Below are 17851 nucleotides of genomic sequence, written 5' to 3'. Positions count from 1 at the left end.
TGAGAATATATTCAAACCTTTCAATCAAGGAAAAGGTGGGAATTGAGTGCTAGATGAATGCTGGAAAGTTTGTTGTTAGAAAACTATTTGAAGGGATGAAAAAAGACATATTCTTTTGAATCCTAAAAGCTGAGTCCTTTAAAAATGGTCACTTTAATTTTATATAAAGGGAGGGAAGGTTTGTAGACTAGTGGGGGGCAAAGGATGGGACTGCTTTTGGACTTCATTAATGCTTAGTTTCATGCATAGTTTCATCTTTGTTGTGATTATTGCCTATGAAACTGGACTCAAAAAGTGAACCTCCAATTACACACAAAATCATGATTCTAGTACAAATAGGCTAAAAAGCTTATTGATTAAAATAAACTAATGTGCCCTTTTATACCTCCAACAATGAGAAAATGTAGTATAATGAGACCAGTCATCACTACCCAAAATAACAAAATAACAACATTTAAAATTGTTATTTAACAGCATTTTTGTGACACTTTCTATGTAAGCGTAATAGTATATAATGTTATATTCAACAATGCTTTTTGTAGCACTGTAAAAATTAGACATTTAACATTGGTCACTTAAATGTCTACTTTCTAAATAAGACAATATTTCTCTCATGCATTCTATCAAACACGTGACAAATATGTCCAACTCCACCATATTTACAATAGATTTGTTAAATCACCAACGCCTTCAACTACATTCAACTTTAACATATTCCAATATTATAAAATAACATATGAGTAATGGAATCTTATGGAATTTGTTCATTCTTTCTCCTCCAATGTTCTCCATAGCCAAAAACCTAGAACACCATAGCTGCATAACTTCACAACAAATAAATATCACAATATTAGTGAAGAGAAAAATAAATGAGCTAAAATAAGATAACGGTTTACCTTAGGCTTGAAAAGAAAAACAAAAAATTGATAACTTCACCATAACTGCATAATTTCATAACAAATAAAGTTGACACTATTAGTGAAGAGAGAAATAAATGAGTTAAAATAAGATAACGATTTACCTTATACTTGAAGAGAAAAACTAAAAATCGATAACTTGCTTGAAGAAAGAAACTAAAAGCAAAAGAGAAAAAAAGTAAGTTATGAAGAAGAATAAGAAGAAAAATAAGAGAAATATCCAACACAACTATATTTGGGCTACATTGAACCAAATCAAATCCACAAACTTTTTTTTTAATTTAAGTTTCATGCTCCAACTAATGCAAGGACCACAATTAAGTGCAACCACAATTTTAAAATTTAAGAAAGAAAAATGGCAGCTTTGGAGTAAAGCATTTAGTGCATGGTGTGGTGTAATGAGATGGTGCAAATGTTATTTTTTGTTGTGAGATTAATCTAAAGGTAGTAGAGTGGGATCCTCCCCATTACTGGGGAATTCAGTCCTCATTTTGCTCTTAGTTTTAAGAACACAAATAATATTATAAGTGTAAATAAATAGATATAACTGTTATTATATTTTTGTTTTTTTATAGCACTTTTCTCATATATTTTTTAATTAATACAAAATTTTAGGCGATTTAAGTGATTGTGAAGATCACAATAGATCTTCCACTGTATGAGTGTTTAGAGATCTATACACTTTAATTACAGATAAAGCACACCTTCAAGTACAGAGGAACACAAACCCGTCCACACAGATCATGAACATTCCCTCCTTACACATTAAACAGCTTCTGAGCAACAATTTCCATCACCTAACTAACCCTTGCACACATTACTATGGATTATGGTTGTTGTTGGTCAGAAACCACATCAACCAAAACGACTAAACTTGGCTTTAATATTTTGAATTTAGTACTTGAAAAATAGGAAAAAAAAAACAATTATATATTAAGGATGATTACTATTAAATATTTGTTGAGACTAGTAATTCATTTAGCATAGATGTATGAAATTGTAATTGGGCTCATTCTATTTCTATTGGGCCTTTGTAATTGAATTATTATAAATGGAAGTTCTAGTTGGTTGTTTGTTAATTAACAACCACAATCACCAAAAACAGAAACTTTTCTCCTCTACATTTTTCTTCTAACTCTTCTACACATTCTCTTTCTCTGATCAGATTTTTAGTGAGGCGTTAATCACTTCTGTTCTAACAGTGGTATCAAGAGCAATAAGACTTGGAACCCGTGGTGGAGTTCACGAAGGTGTAAGAAGCTTTAGAATATTGAAGTTCACAGTTGAAATAGAAAAGGGAGAGATGAGAGTGACACTAGAAGAAGGAGATGTCAACTTCAAATGGTTTTGCTATGAGTCTTCCCATCTTTGATGGAAAGAACTATGAACACATGAGTATTCAGATGAAAGAAATTTTCGGCTTTCAAGAATGCCTTGAAGTTGTACAAGTTGGGGTGCAACCACTTGATGAGAACACTATTGAGGCATGAAGATTAGAGTTCATAGATGACAAGAAAAATGATTGTAAGGCAACCTCCTTGATACATCAGTGTATGGATTTTTCAAACTGGAAAAATATCAGGTGCATCATCTTCCAAAGAGGTGTGGGAGATCTTAGAGAAGTGCTACTCTAGTGGGGTGAAGGTGAAGAAGGTTAGATTGCAGAAGATGAAGAGGCAATATGAGTTGATCCAGATGGAAGAGCAAGAAAATATAGCTGACTAATTCAGTAGAATTCGAAGCTTAACCAACCCAATGAGAAGTTGTGGGGAGCAAATACCTAAACAAGGCATAGTTGAGAAAATTTTAAGAACTCTGCCAAATTTGATCATGTAGTAGTTACAATTGAGGAGTCCAAAGACCTTGACAATCTCAAGATTGATGAGCTACAAGGATCCTTGGAAGCACATGAGCAAAGATTCCTAGAAAAGATGTGTGATAGACAATCACAAAAGGCTATAAGTGCACAGTTCAAGAAAAAGAACCCTGGCCAAAGTGATAAGCATAGAAGAGAAAGAGGAACTGGCATACAAATAAGAAGAATGAAGTTGAAAACACACATCTATATGGACAAGGGTCCAACAAAGCCAACTCAATGAATCAAAGATATGACCTTAAAACAAGACAGATCAAGAAAGGTAGCAGCTATAACAATGGCATCAGTGGAAAGAAGAAGAAAGATAAAAGCATAATTCAATGTTTTAATTGTAGAGATTGGGGTCACAATGCATCAGAATTTAAATTACAAAGAAGAAGAAAAGATGCAAAAACTAGATTAGCCAAGGATGAGGACTCAGATGAAGAAGTCCTACTCATGGCAGCAAGGGAAATCTCTAATTCAGAAGTGAGTGAAACAAATGAAATCTCTGGCTTAGAATTGGGTGACACAAATGGAGCATTGATGGTCACTACAAAAATGACCAACAACTTTCATCAGACGATTGGTATTTGGACACTGGTTACACTAATCATATGACTGAACATAAGGAGTAGTTCATGGCTTTAAATAACCTAGTGAAGACCAAGGTGAAAATTGCAGATGATAGCTTCATCACCACAGAAGGGATTGACAAAATCATGATCAGAAGAAAATATGGCATGGTCTATTATATCTCCAATGTGCTATATGTATCCAAAATGAAGAACAATCTCATTAGTCTTAGATAATTGATAGAAAAAGGCTACTTTGTGAGACTAGAAGACATAATGTTGAAGATATTCAACAAGAAAAGGATTCTGATCTTAAAAGTCTCACTCTCACACAATAAAAATTTTAAGATTGGTATCCATCTTGGTGACAACAAACGTCTAGAGACCATAGCTGATGATACTTGGATTAGGCATCAAAGGTTTGGTCATCTAAATTTTAGAAGCTTGGAGTCAATGAACAGGTAGAAGATTGTGGCTGGATTACCTTATCTAAAGATTCCAACAAGGTTGTGTGAAGAATGTGTCAGTAGTAAATAGTCAAGAAACTCCTTCAATATACAAATACCTACAAAATCTACCAAGCCATTGGAGGTAGTGCATATTGATGTGTGTGGACCTATTGAAGTTCAATCACTTGAAGGGAACAATTACTTTGTTAATTTCAAGGATGACTTCACAAGAAAACTATGGATTAATCTACTGAAAAGGAAGAGAGAAGTCTTCAACAGATTTAAGAGCTTCAAAGCGCTTGCAGAAAAATAGTGTGACAACAAACTTAAGCTGCTAAGAAGTGATGGTGGAGGAGAGTATACATATCATGAGTTTCATAACTAATGGGATGTAGAAAGGATCACTCATGATATAGTTGCACCATAAACCCCTCAACACAATAAGACAATTGAAAGGGTCAAAAGAACTATTCTAGACATGGAAAGAAGCATGATGAAGATAAAGGGACTTCCCAAAAGGTTTTGGGGAGAAGTTATAGCCACTACAACATACATATCAAATAGAAGTCCCACAAAGAGATTGAAAGGCACATCACCTGAATAAGCTTGGTCAGGGATCAAGCCAAATGTAAAACACTTCAAAGTGTTTGGCTCCATTTCTTTCAGACATGTGCCTGACAACAAAAGGAAGAAGTTTGACGATAAACGAAAAAGAGTAACCTTCCTAGGATATCACTCAACTGGTGCATAAAAGATATTTGATCTACTAATCAATTACATCACTCACAGTAGGGATCTGAAGTTTGATGAAACTCAATCATGGGATTGGAATTCAACTACTGCAGCATCAAACAAGGCATACCAAATGTATATTGAAAGTACAAAAGACACACTAGAAGAAGAATGCATAATCAGTGAATGAAATGCTAATTTTGTTGAAAGACCCCAAAGACAAAGACACATGCCAACAAGATTAAGAGATTATGAGTTATCTTCTGACACAACCATAACATCTGAAGGCGACTTTATGCATATGGCCCTATTAGCATAAATGGAGCCAATCACATATGAACAAGCCATCAAAGAAGCTTGTTGGATTGAAGTTGTGAAGGAATAAATCAAGTCAATTGAGATAAAGGATACTTGGGAACTCACAACATTACCCAAAGGAAAGAAAACCATCTCAATGAAGTGGGTATGTAAGGTGAAGCTGAAACCAGATGATACAGTGGCTAAACATAGAGCTAGATTGGTTGCAAAGTGTTTCTTACAAAACCCAAGATTAGACTATGATGAAGTATTTGCACCAGTGGGAAGGGTAGAAATAGTGTGGCTTGTTACAGCAATTGCAAGCTCAAAGAATTAGACTATATGTCAAATGGATGTGAAATCAGCGTTTTTGAATGGTCCATTGGACAAGGAGGTGTTTGTGTCACAACCTCTTGGATTTGAGGTTTCGGGCCAAGAACAAAAAGTCTACAAGCTACACAAAGTACTTTATCGGTTGAAACAAGCACCTAGGGCATGGAATAAAAGAATATATAGTTTCCTTGTGAAGCAAAGAATTCATAGATGTACTAGTGAGCATGGTATAAACACAAAGAACACACCTACTGAAACATCAATTAGACTATGCTTGTATGTAGATGATATGCTTATTACTAACTGCAAAGATGAAGATATTGAAAACCTAAAGAACAAGCTCAAGCTAGAGTTTGAAATGTCTGATTTGGGTTCATTCTCTTATTTCTTAGAGATTGAATTCATTAGGACATATAAGGGCATATTGATGCATCATAGAAAGTATATCACAAATGTACTCAACAGGTTCAACATGATGGAATGCAATCCATCTATAATACCAGCTGAAACAAGAAGTACTCTATGTAGAGGGAATCATGAGGAAGAAGTTGTGGATTCAATCCTCTATAGACAAATGATAGGTTCACTAAGGTATATATGCAATACCAGACCAGATATAACTTATAGTGTGGGATTAGTCAGCAGATACATGGAGGAACCAAAGTACTCTCACATGGTTGTAGTCAAGAGAGTATTTAGATACCTAAAACGAAGCCTTGACTGTGAAGTATTCTTCCTTGCTGGTAATGACATGAAGACATGAAATATGCAGGGATTTAAAGATGCAGACTCGTGTGGTGACAAAGATGACAAAAAAAGCACCTATGGCTACTTATTCAAGTTTGGTGAAGCTCTTATGAGCTGGAGTTCTCAGAAACAAAAAGTAATGGCTCTTTCATCATGTAAAGTTGAGTACATTGCTGCTTGTTTAGGTGTATGCCAAACACTATGGTTAGAGACTCTAATAAGCAAAATTGGAATGAGCAAAGCTGATTCCATGCTACTTCTTGTAGACATTAAATCAACTATAAGACTAGAATATTTCAAGTCTAAAGATCAACTTGCTGACATTCTCACAAAGCCATTGAAGATGAACAATTTCGAAGTTCAAAGAAGACAGTTGGGCATGTGAATCTAGCTAGTATTAATTAAGGTGGTGTGTTGAGAGTAGTAATTCTTTTAGCATAGATGTATGAAATTGTAATTGGGGTCATTATGTTTCTATTGAGCCTTTGTAACTGAATTACTATAAATGGAAGTTCTATTTGGTTGTTTGTTAATTAACTAGTAGGATTTCGTGCATTCGCATGGGTGGTAATGTATTTTGCATGAATTTATTTAAAGAGTGAATTTGTTAATGAAAATATTATTAAGTATTACCTCATGGAAGATAATGTTTATGTACTTGATTGTTGATATAGAGTTATTGATGAATAAGATGATGTTGAACATATTATATTAAATAAAATAAAGAATTGTTATGAAAAAAAGTTTGAAAGACAATGTAAAATATGTTGTAAAATACATATTAGAGATTTTAGAAAACTTCTTTATAAATCATATTTGTTATTGTTTTTAGTGGTTGGTCATCCTTATCATGTATCAACATCTTTAATCCTTTTTTCTTTAAACTCTTAAAATAGCTATATACAATTGACTATGACTGAACACCGGTCTAGGTAAATATAATCTCACATTTTAGTGACATCCAATTGTATCATTACATAATCCTTTAGACTTATCTAAATTCCTCAATATCATGAGTTCGAACTTTCAACTTGATCTTATGATTGGGAAGAGTAGAGGTTGTAAGTCAGTTTAGAAATTCAAGAGTTAGTATGTTGAATATTTCACTTTCATTAGCATGAGACATATCAATTGAATATGAACTCAAGTATGTCTTTTCCTCACCTATAGTTATGCATTTGAACATTAATTAGTATAACTTTAATAAATCTATTATATTGAACATAATAAAAATTTAAAGACAACTAAAAATTCACCTGGAATTATAGTCAGAACATATTCATTGATTTGATCAACATCTCAATTGTTGATGCAAATATTATCCTAGATTGTAAAAGTTGTTTGTCCTTATAGTGATGTTGTAGATTTGGATAAGTTCTAGACAATATGACATCAATTGGGTTATCAAAATCAAGAATCAAAAGTTCTTATGAGATATCAACTTCAGAACAATCATCATTAGGCTTAGATAATTTTCCATCACTCACCTTTAATGTCCATTTATAGAATTGCTTGATTTTTGTTGCATTATCATGATTTTGTAGACATTGTAAGTAGGGGTGACAAAACTATCCATAATCCAAAATCCATCCAAATCCACCCGATAGAATTAATGGATTTAAATGGATATATTCCAATGGATAATGTTGATAATGAATGGATTCAAATCCATCCATTATATCCAATGAATATTCATGGGTATATCCATTTGGATGGATACCCAATCCATCCAAACAAATAAAAATAAAAACAATTTTTTCCCAATTAATTGAATATTAATATAAAAAATCTCTCTCACCTTTCTAAGCACAATTCCACACATTTTACAAAAGTTGAAAATTGTAATTGTGATTTTAAAAAGTGCTCATCAAAAAAGTATAAACGATTTCGGTCTCAGTGCTTTACCCCAACATCTTCTTAATGCAAAGTATAAATATATCATTTTGGTTATTGACTAATGTGATAATATAATAACAAAATGAAATATTTCAAGATGATGGACTGTTGCATATAACTTATGGAAGTCCCAATTATTAGGAGTGTAAGTGGTTCCAGTTTAAACCTGAAACTGATGAAACCGAACCAAACCATAAAATGCGGTTCGGTTCAGCTCCGCAGCTCGGTTCTGTGGTTCGGTTCATTTTTTATTTATTTAGAACCATTTAAGTTTGGTTTGGTTCAGGGTTTTATAAATTTTGGAACCTTTAAAACCAAACCGCATATTAAAAAATAAATTTATTTTATATTTGAATGGTTAAGCTTTAAAGTTAGGAGATAAAATATGATTAAGAATTTAGAATTATTAATACATATAGGCTATAAATAAGACGCAAATAGAAAAATTAATTAGTAAACAAATCTAAATATCTATTATCTCTATTATACATTGAGAAGATAGAAAGAAAACTAAAAAACTAGTATACATTTTGTCATTTTTCAGAGATGAAATTAATTAAAGAAAGAAATTAAGGAACTACAAGAAAATAAAGAAAGAACTTGGGGACATTACTAATGATGTGGAGTATTAGGTATTACTGTTGGACTAAAATATTGGTACCAAGTTTGTCATTCTTAAATTTTGTTGTACATTGTCGAAGATTTTGTGGACTAAAATTTCAAGTTTGTAGTGCGTTGAGATGTTGAATTATTATTGTTTTACTAGAAAGAGTATTAAATACTTTAATATTGATGTGTTTATTATTCACTTAGTTGACTCTATATCATGCAAATTTTGTTCGTCTATTTCTTAAATGATTTTCTTAAAAAACCGAACCGTTAATGAACAGTTTGGTTTGGTGCCTAAATAAAATTTGTGGTTAATGGAGTAGAACCGAACCGTATCTTTGTATTAGGTTCAGTCACTAAATTTTAACTGTTACAATTTGTAAGAGTTAAAATTGTACGCTGTTACCAAAGATAAGATGCATTGATTGTTGCATGTATACTATCTAACTGTCATGTACATTGATATTGTAAGTAGTTCACTTAATTGGTGATTGGAAAAAATATCTAATATATAGCTAAATTTTGCTAAAAAGGATTTAAATTAATGAAGTGCAATAATTCTATTGGTATATTAGTGCGGCTATTATTTTAATTAAATTTCAAAATAATTTTAAAAAATGTGTATCTATTAATTTTAGCAATAAAAATATTTTTAAATTATAATATAGTATTAAAATTAATATGGCAAGGATATTATTGTCTATACAATAAAATATCACTTTTCTTCCTCATCTATTTCTCTTTTTCTCTTATATCAAACAATTATTAAAATATGCTCTTTTTCTTATCACTTTACCTCTTCTCATACTCTTTCTTCTTATCTTCTTTCCTTCCATTTTCTTCCATCAACCAAAGAGAGCATTAGTGATAGTATAATGGTATTGTTGTAGCATTTTATCCTTTGTTTCAATCTTCTTTAGCCATTTTTATAAGTGTGATTTATATATTACTTCATTTTGTTCTTCTCCTGCATATCAAACTCTAAAATATGATTAAATTATTATGCTAAATTGTATCATATTAAATCTGCAGATTTTAACGACAATACTTACGAGCAGTGCTTCTATATATGCACACTACCACATTTTTGTCCTATGGCAACGCCTCTCTTTTCTACTACTTTAAAACCGTGGCTGTAGAGTATATTAGGCAACGGCTTTTTTTTACAGTATTCTCTTTTTAAACAAAATTATGTTTTCACACAACAACGGTTGAAAACCATAGTCATAAAAGAATAGACAACGATTTTCATGCTTATTCTTTTGTAGAACGGTTTTATAACCCTTGCCAAATAATTTATAATAGACCACAATCAATAACCGTAGCTAGTTCAATTTTAATTTATAATAGATCATGGTTTTATAGGGGTGGCTGTGTTGTTTACAAAACTAAAGAAAAAACTGTTGTCTTAGGTCAATTTTATTTGTGTGCCAAAATAAAATGATTAAAATTCTTTTTCCCACCAAAAGTCTTCTACAACCAAAGTTCTTTCTCCTTCTACTTACAAATTTCTTAAAGCATATAAACTATATCTTCTCTGTTGAGCCATCTCTTCCATATTGAGCCATTATCTTCTCCGTTGAGCCATTATCTTCTCCGTTGAGCCATTATCTTCAACGTTGAGCCATCATCTTCTCCGTTGAGCCATCATCTTCTCTGTGTCATTTCCTCTTCTCAGGTACGAATGCCATCATCTTCTATATTTCTCAAATCCCTAGTTTTTTCCCTTTCCTTAATGTATTGATTTCCCCTTTCACTTTATAGTTTCATCTTCCCTGTACTTAATGTATTAATTTCCTATTTCAATAATTTAGGGTTTCTAATTGATAACTCTAAGAGATTTAGATCCAAATCCCTTTTTTATGTTCCAGTGTTGCATTCTGATTCCTTTGAAAGATTATAGAAGCAATTTTCACTTTATCCCGCTATTGATTGGTTTTGATTGATTGTTGTCATGCTACTGCAAAAAATGTAACTTGTTGGATAAAGAAACAATCTTGACACAGTTCATATGCTTAAGAAAATAATATGTTTTGGATACTTATTCTTCTTCCTGTGCAAGAAAGTCATACAATGTAACTAGTATAGTTTTTATAGTATACTTTTTGAATTGGTTTGAGTGTAGATTCACTTTGTGCTTCTCATCAATAGACAAGGAAAAGTGAGGCTCACAAAGTGATACTAACCATACTCTCAAAACGAAAGATCTAAGGTATATGTACCTGTCTCTAATTCCATATAAAATAGTCATATTATTTTGCATTATAATGTCAATTACCATTTCTTATATATGTTGCACGTATTCTACACCACTTCTTGTTTTGTTTGATCTTTATGAATATATTAGTACAGACAAGTAAAGAAAGAGGATTATTGAATGTGTGATGCTCATGACAGGGGTGCAACATTTGTTTGATTCATTAATGTGACAGAGTACACAAGTCCACAACATTTTGATTACTCCTTGGTGTCACACAGATATTCAATTCACATTTTACAAACATATATGGGTTTTGCATATACTATTCAATTATATAAACAAAGTTTAATAGCCTATTAAATTATATAAACAAAGTTTCACCCTTTCTCTGATTTTGTTTGACATCATCATCCAAATCAAATATGCTTTCCATTCCTATTATCACGTAGATCATATTGTTTGTCTAAGTACTAAGTGGCATCTTATTTTATTAAGAAAGACACTCGTTTTCAGTACATGAGCTATATGGAAAATCTTGTGTTCTTTTATACTATAAAAGCTTCTCACACATACTGATTCCTTTGGCCACAAGAAAATGTTATTAGAGTTTGAGTTTTGAAAAGGCTAATATTGTAAGCATCTCACAAAAGTTTTTTTTCATCTTTCTTTATCTATTGTGAACCATGGTTTCGTAATTTCAGATTTGTTTATACCCTTTCAAAATGTTGATTGGTTCCGAAACTTGTGTAGAAAATGAACAAAAAAGGTTTTGAGCTTAAATATCAAGCTAGATCTAGTGATGAATTGACAAAGATATTTGAAGCTCAAGTGAGAAATGATAACCCTTTGAAGAAGCAAGACATTTTAACTTCCAACACTCAAGCTAAGAGGTGCACTCCAAAGCACGAGCGAACGAAAATTTCAGCAACAAGGCCAATTGATAATCATCAAAGTATATCTACATCTACAAGCATTGTAAAACCCAATGAAAAACAAGAGCAACTGAAGCATTTCTTAGCTACTAAAAAGTCAACCCAAAGCACAAGGTATGGTCAAATGCAAAACAAAAAGCACGATTACAAGAAGAAACTTGTGACTGCTGAAAATTCAAGCCATACAACAGGAGCTAATGAAATGCAAAATAGAACGCAAGATCAAAGGATGAATCCCTTTCAAAGAGACAGTTGACAACTATAATAGGAAATCAAGCTGAAGGATCTATGGATGAACAAATCACTAAGAAGAAAAAGACCATTACAAAGTGTCCACCGATGTCACTTGGTAATTTTCTAAATAAGAATAAAGAACAACGTCAACAAGATCAAGAAGATGAGGGAAAGAGTGGTATCGTATTTTGATTATAAAAGAAATTATTTGAATTATTTGGTGTTATTGTTTGACTACAATATATTATTTATGCGAAATGCAGCGTGCAAGTAAGGAGAATAAAGAGATGCCCAACCAAGCTGAAATGTTCTGTGAAACTAGACAAAACAAGAAAGGAGAGCCATTGGACCAAGAAACAACCAACGCAATAGTAAGTTTCTTTATTTTTATGGGTCGCTAATCATTTTTATTTCCACTTTTTACTTGTTTCATGTTTAATCTATTTCACTATATTGTTTTTGTTCTTATGCTTACTTGATTTCTTCTAAAAATGTTACGCACAAATTAAGGATTTAATTGAAAATTCTAGTCAACAACCTGATGAAGCTTTTCAGACTATGTTTGACAAAGAAAAGCCTGGCAGAGTTCAGTGTCATGGAAGAGTTACTACACCTACTCTTTTGAAAAGAAGGGAAGAAATAGAAGCTATTGAAAAAAAAACATGCTGATGAAATAAAACTGTTAAATGATAAAGTTGAAGAGATAGAAACAAAACATAAGAAGGAAATGTCATCAACTGAACAAAAATTTAAAATTTTGCTAAAGAATGTTATAAATCAAAACAACCCAGGACTAGATGCGGAGGCATTAACAACAATGTTATCAACGTCGGGTACTTCTACATCGACATATGTTCCAAAAATGATAAGGTAATTCCTTATTTTCCAAATAGTTGAAACATTAGCACTGATTAGCATTGAATAGAAGTGGATGCATTAGCATTGATTAGTATCATTATACTTGTGTATTGGTAGTTTTGTAGATACTACTTTATGATGGACTAATTGTTTTTAATGCAGGAAAATCATTTGGAAGACAACTTGTTGCATACGGTAGATGGGGACGAATATGTATATTGGTCTTTATAATTTAAACATCAAGATTTCCTATTTCATATTGTAATTATATTTTGTTGAACAATATTGGAAATATAATTGTGCGTCTTTTGTAGTATCTTTTTGACAAATAGATACATAATTGTATGACTCTGTCATTTATATATCTTAAGTACTTTTGTCATATTCGCTATCTATTAAATGTGATGTTCGACAAAAAATATACGATAAAAGAATTATATGTGATTTAATGACAAAATTGTTTTTAACTAGTTGAATAAATAAATATTGTAATAAATAAGCAAAGACAACGGTTTTAAAATCATACTATTATAGGCAATTGTTTATAATCGTTGGTAACAAAGACAACGGTTTTGAAGCTGTTGTATAAGACCAACGACAACGGTTTTCAATTTTTCCTATAGGCAACGGTTTTTAACCGTTTGAGTTAACGATGAAAACAATCATTGTCTATTTAAAATATTAGACAACGGTTTTCGCAAAGTGTTGCCAAAAGTAAAAAAACCGTGGCCTAAATCAAAGGCAACGCCTCAGACTACCACAGTTGGAAAACCGTTGCCTTTGATAAAGAGAACAGTTTTTTGACTTTTGGCCACGGTTTACAGCCGTTGCTATAGGTCAAAAATGTTGTAGTGTACAGAAAAATAATCAAGATAAAATGAAAGAGATAAGGGAGAGGAGAATACATAGTGATTTTCATACTGGTTCATCTTCTAGTCCACTGAAGGCTACGTCCAGTACTCTTGCAGCACAAGAGATTTCTTCACTAAGAATTATGAGTTGTAATTATAATTTCTCACCCCGAGATTTTTATGTACCTTACACCCTCCCTAATCCTTATTCCCTCTTGGAAAACACATTTCCAAGTGATTCTAATCCCCTTTCTTTGCACACATCGTGAAAGAAAGTATTCAACAACAATATTGAAGAATGTACAACAATGGCAAATTGCCTTTACAAGTATGAAAGCAGTATAACTTGCAATCCAATCAACTATTTATGTATACCAAGTAATAATGCTCTTTGGAAAACTTTGAAACACTTCTAAGCAACTTCAGAAAAACAACTTTGAAAGTTAAGGACTAGTTGCAAAAAGTGTAGAGAAATAACTTCAGCATAAGCTTAAGAGCTTTTGGAAATTGTATAAGAGTTGTGTGTTGTTGTGTATTTGTGTTGTGAGAGTTAGAGCATTTATATAGACTTTCCAAACACCCATGACGCCTTTCTGAAAGTGTAGGAGTTGTTTGAAGTGAAGAGGTTTCGTTTGGAGTGAGAACATTTCATTTTGAAATCTGAAATCTGATGCAACAACTCTCAGTAATCAATTACTGATAGTGGGTAATCGATTACCCAAACTCTATGTCCACTGTTCATTTAAAATCGAATTAGAGTAATCGATTACAACAAGCTAGGTAATCTGTTACTCAAAGACAATAATNAGAGTTTTAGGATAGAAGTACCTATAGAGACTTAATCTAATTATCTTGAAGCTTTAATCTTCTTTGTCTTCATAAGTATTATTCCTTTTATTCTTTTTGGTGATGTTGGTGTCCTCATCAAAACCGTGCCAAGGTCAGGAGCAAAGATCTTCTTCACAATTGCTTCCGACCCAGTGATTGCTTCGGATCAGTCCAAGAAGAAAAAACAACAACACCATCGTCAAGACTAAAGCAAGTTGAAGGAGGGTTCCTCTGCAGGTTTCCATGGGCTCAAAAAGACCAAATATAATAAAATTACCCAAAAACATTAATTTACTTTACTATTTTCCCATATGGAGAGATCCACTTACTCAAAACCGTGGCAAGGTCAGGAGCAAAGATCTTCTTCACAATCTCCCCCTTTTTGATGATGATAAACCAATATGTTTTTGACAGTGTAGTTTTCTAAATTTTCTGAGAGTAGCATACTTTGTGATATATCTTGACTTGTCTTGAGTATGCTCCCCCTATCTTGTATGATCCCCCTTTAATTTGGAGTTAGGTGCCTGGAATAAAGTTTGACAGAAAATATGCTCTCCAAACTTTTCTCCCCCTTTTGACTTCATCAAAAAGTAGAAAAACCAAGAGTCCAACACAAGATATATAACATATATAGCATACATGATGTATACCACAATAGATATAAAAATTAATGTAGTGCATATTATAATAGCATAATATCATAGCATAAAATCAAATATTGTTCAAACATAAAAACATAGCATAGCATAGTAGTATATGTTCAAAGCATACAAATATTACAGACATAAAAATAGATGTTCAGAAATATGTACTGATACAAACATAAAAACCTAGACACACTCTAAGACTCAGGCTCAGAACTATCTTCATCAACGTCCATACTGCTGAGCTTAGAAGAGAGATGATGAAGTTCAAACTAGATCTGTTGATTTTGAGTATCAAAGGCATCCATCCGGTTTGAGATGTAGCCTCGAAGAGAAACCAACTCGTCCATTATCATCTGATTGGTAGGCATATCAGTAGATGAGGAAAATTGAGCATGAAACTCAGAAGGTCGTGGTGCAGGTGGGTTAGGTTCAGTTTGATCAGAAGGTGCATGTAGTTATCAGATCGATGCCTATAAGAGCGACGATCACGAGGATCAATGGGGAAACCCATTTTGTGGACAACTTCCACATCAAACTTGTTTTCGCAAAGATTCAGAGGTACCTTGGTTTCACCATTAGTAGACACACCGAAATGTTCAAGAATGTTGGTTATGAAGATAGCATAAGGCAAAGGACTTTGTGTTCCTCGAACTTTCCACATTTCTCGCATCATCATCTGAGTCCAATTGATCTTCATGTTAAATTTCATATCATACATCCATTGGAACTCTATGTCACTTATTTGAGAATGGTTTGAATATTTTGGTAAGATGACATAGCTCAGCAGATAATGAACCAAACGATCTTCGAGTTTGAGATGTCCAGCAGAGAGGATATCTCGATTTTTAATAGTTTCACCAAAGCCTTGCTACTTACGCACTTCAATTTCCTCTTCAGAAATTCTACACATAGAATAGTAGAATTCCTTACGATCATAGTTCTCCTATTCACATTGAAGACCGAAACCAACAGTGCTACCTTGAGTGGGTATTTTACAGCACAATGAACTAAAAGTTTTATCATCTAAGATAATCTCTTTTCCTTTCACATAGGAAGTGAAACGATTTTTCCGAAAGTTCATGTTGCAGTAGAATACTCGAACAAGTTCGGGATATATGTCATTAGTTGATGCAAAAGATAAGGAAATAGAAAATCTTCAAATTCAAAATTCCCTATATTACCGTATTTTGGAGTAAAAATGGTGCAACTATGGAAGTGTTCCTCGAATATCTTGCATTGCTCATCATTAGCAAGAAGCCTTGTCAAATACAGAGGGTTAGACTCCAAAGATGTTGTTCCTTGACTCCGTTGAGATGGATTGGTGCGTTGTTTCTTTGATCTAGAAGAAGAAGCCATGGATTTGGGATTTTGAAATTGTAGGTTTTTTTTGGGTTTTGGAGATTTGAGGGTTTTTGATTCAAGCCACTAATCACGAAAATGAATAGTTAGAAGTGTTTAGAATCGAAAATGTGATAGGGATGGACACAAAAATCACCCAAAACGGTTTAGAAATGAAGATTTTAGAGTGAGAGAGGGGTATGCACGAGTGAGAGAGTATGAGGAAGAAGATGGAGTCTTAAAAAATGCAGAAAAAACCTACTTATATGCACAGAGTAATCGATTATGCTACTTTGAGTAATCGGTTAGTCAAATTGAAATTTTAAGAATTTTCAGACACCAACTCAGAGTAATCGGTTACTCATTTTGAGTAATCGGTTACTGACCCAAATTTTTTTTATTTTAAGCAGACTGATGCACCGAAAATGATTTTTAACCCAAAAATTGAAGTTTTTGAACACAAATAAATTTATTTAAGATCAAGTAGGCATGAGATAAACATAATGAAGCAAAGATATAATCATATAAGCATGTTAAGACATGTAAGTTTCATCAAGAATGCCTAATTGAAGTCTAATTTTGTAATAAGGTTCTTTTGCCGAGGGCTTAGTGAAAATATCTGCAAGTTGGTTATGAGTATCAACAAATTCTACGGATACATATTTCTTTTGAACATGGTCTCTTAGGAAGTCATGCCTTATACCTATGTGTTTGGTTCTAGAATGCATAATATGATTCTTTGTAAGGTTTATACCACTAGTATTATCACATTTCAGCGGAGTGTAGCCTAAGTCTAAGCCCTAATCTCGTAATTGTTGTTTAAGCCACAACACTTGGGCACAATAACTCCCTGCTGCTATATATTCAGCCTCAGCAGTGCTTAGCGCAACACGTGCTTGTTTCTTGCAAGACCAAGAGACTAAAGCATTTCCTAAAATGTGACAAGTACCACTTGTACTTTTACGTTCAGATTTACATCCGTCAAAATCTGAATCCGAATAACCAGCCAATTCACATATACTTCCTTTTGGATACCACAGTCCAACTTCAGTTGTACCTTTAAGATATTTCATAATTCTCTTGACAGCAACTAAGTGTGACTCTTTTGGTTTAGATTGATAGCATGCACACAGACATACACTAAACATAATATCAGGTTAAATGGCAGTCAAATATAAAAGAGATCCGATCATTCCTCGATACTTTGATATTTCAATACATTTTCCACTTTCATAGGTATCAATGTATGTGCTAGATCTCATAGGAGTAGCTATTGGCTTGCAGTCATCCATATCAATTTTTTTAGCAAATCCCTACAATACTTGGATTGACTTACAAAAATGTTATTATCAAGCTGTTTGATTTGTAGTCCAAGAAAATAATTTAACTTTCCCATCATGGATATTTCAAATTCTCCTTGCATCAGTTTACCAAAGTCACTACACAAACTTTCATTAGTAGAACCAAAAATAATATCATCTACATAAATTTGAACTAGTAAAGTATGATGATTTATTTTCTTTATAAATAGAGTAGTGTCGACCTTCCCTTTG

The 17851-nt window shown here is 32.7% G+C and overlaps 1 long non-coding RNA gene across 2 annotated transcripts; it reads left to right on the top strand.

The window, feature by feature from the left end:
* Nucleotides 1-10539: 10539 nt before the first annotated feature.
* On the top strand, nucleotides 10540-13018 carry LOC109339176. 2 transcript variants are annotated; one of them, XR_002106634.1, is made up of 4 exons: nucleotides 10540-10622; nucleotides 11361-11954; nucleotides 12040-12646; nucleotides 12797-13018. It is a non-coding gene; the product is annotated as an uncharacterized LOC109339176 (long non-coding RNA). The 2 variants fall into 2 exon arrangements; XR_002106633.1 differs by having other exon boundaries at nucleotides 12040-13018.
* The last annotated feature ends 4833 nt before the right edge of the window (nucleotides 13019-17851 follow it).

The sequence above is a fragment of the Lupinus angustifolius genome, unplaced genomic scaffold (genome assembly GCF_001865875.1).
Source record: "Lupinus angustifolius cultivar Tanjil unplaced genomic scaffold, LupAngTanjil_v1.0 Scaffold_60_103, whole genome shotgun sequence".
Lineage (NCBI taxonomy): Eukaryota > Viridiplantae > Streptophyta > Magnoliopsida > Fabales > Fabaceae > Lupinus > Lupinus angustifolius.
The sequence above is the reverse complement of the archived record's forward strand: the minus strand, read 5'-3'. Positions and strand labels throughout refer to the sequence as shown.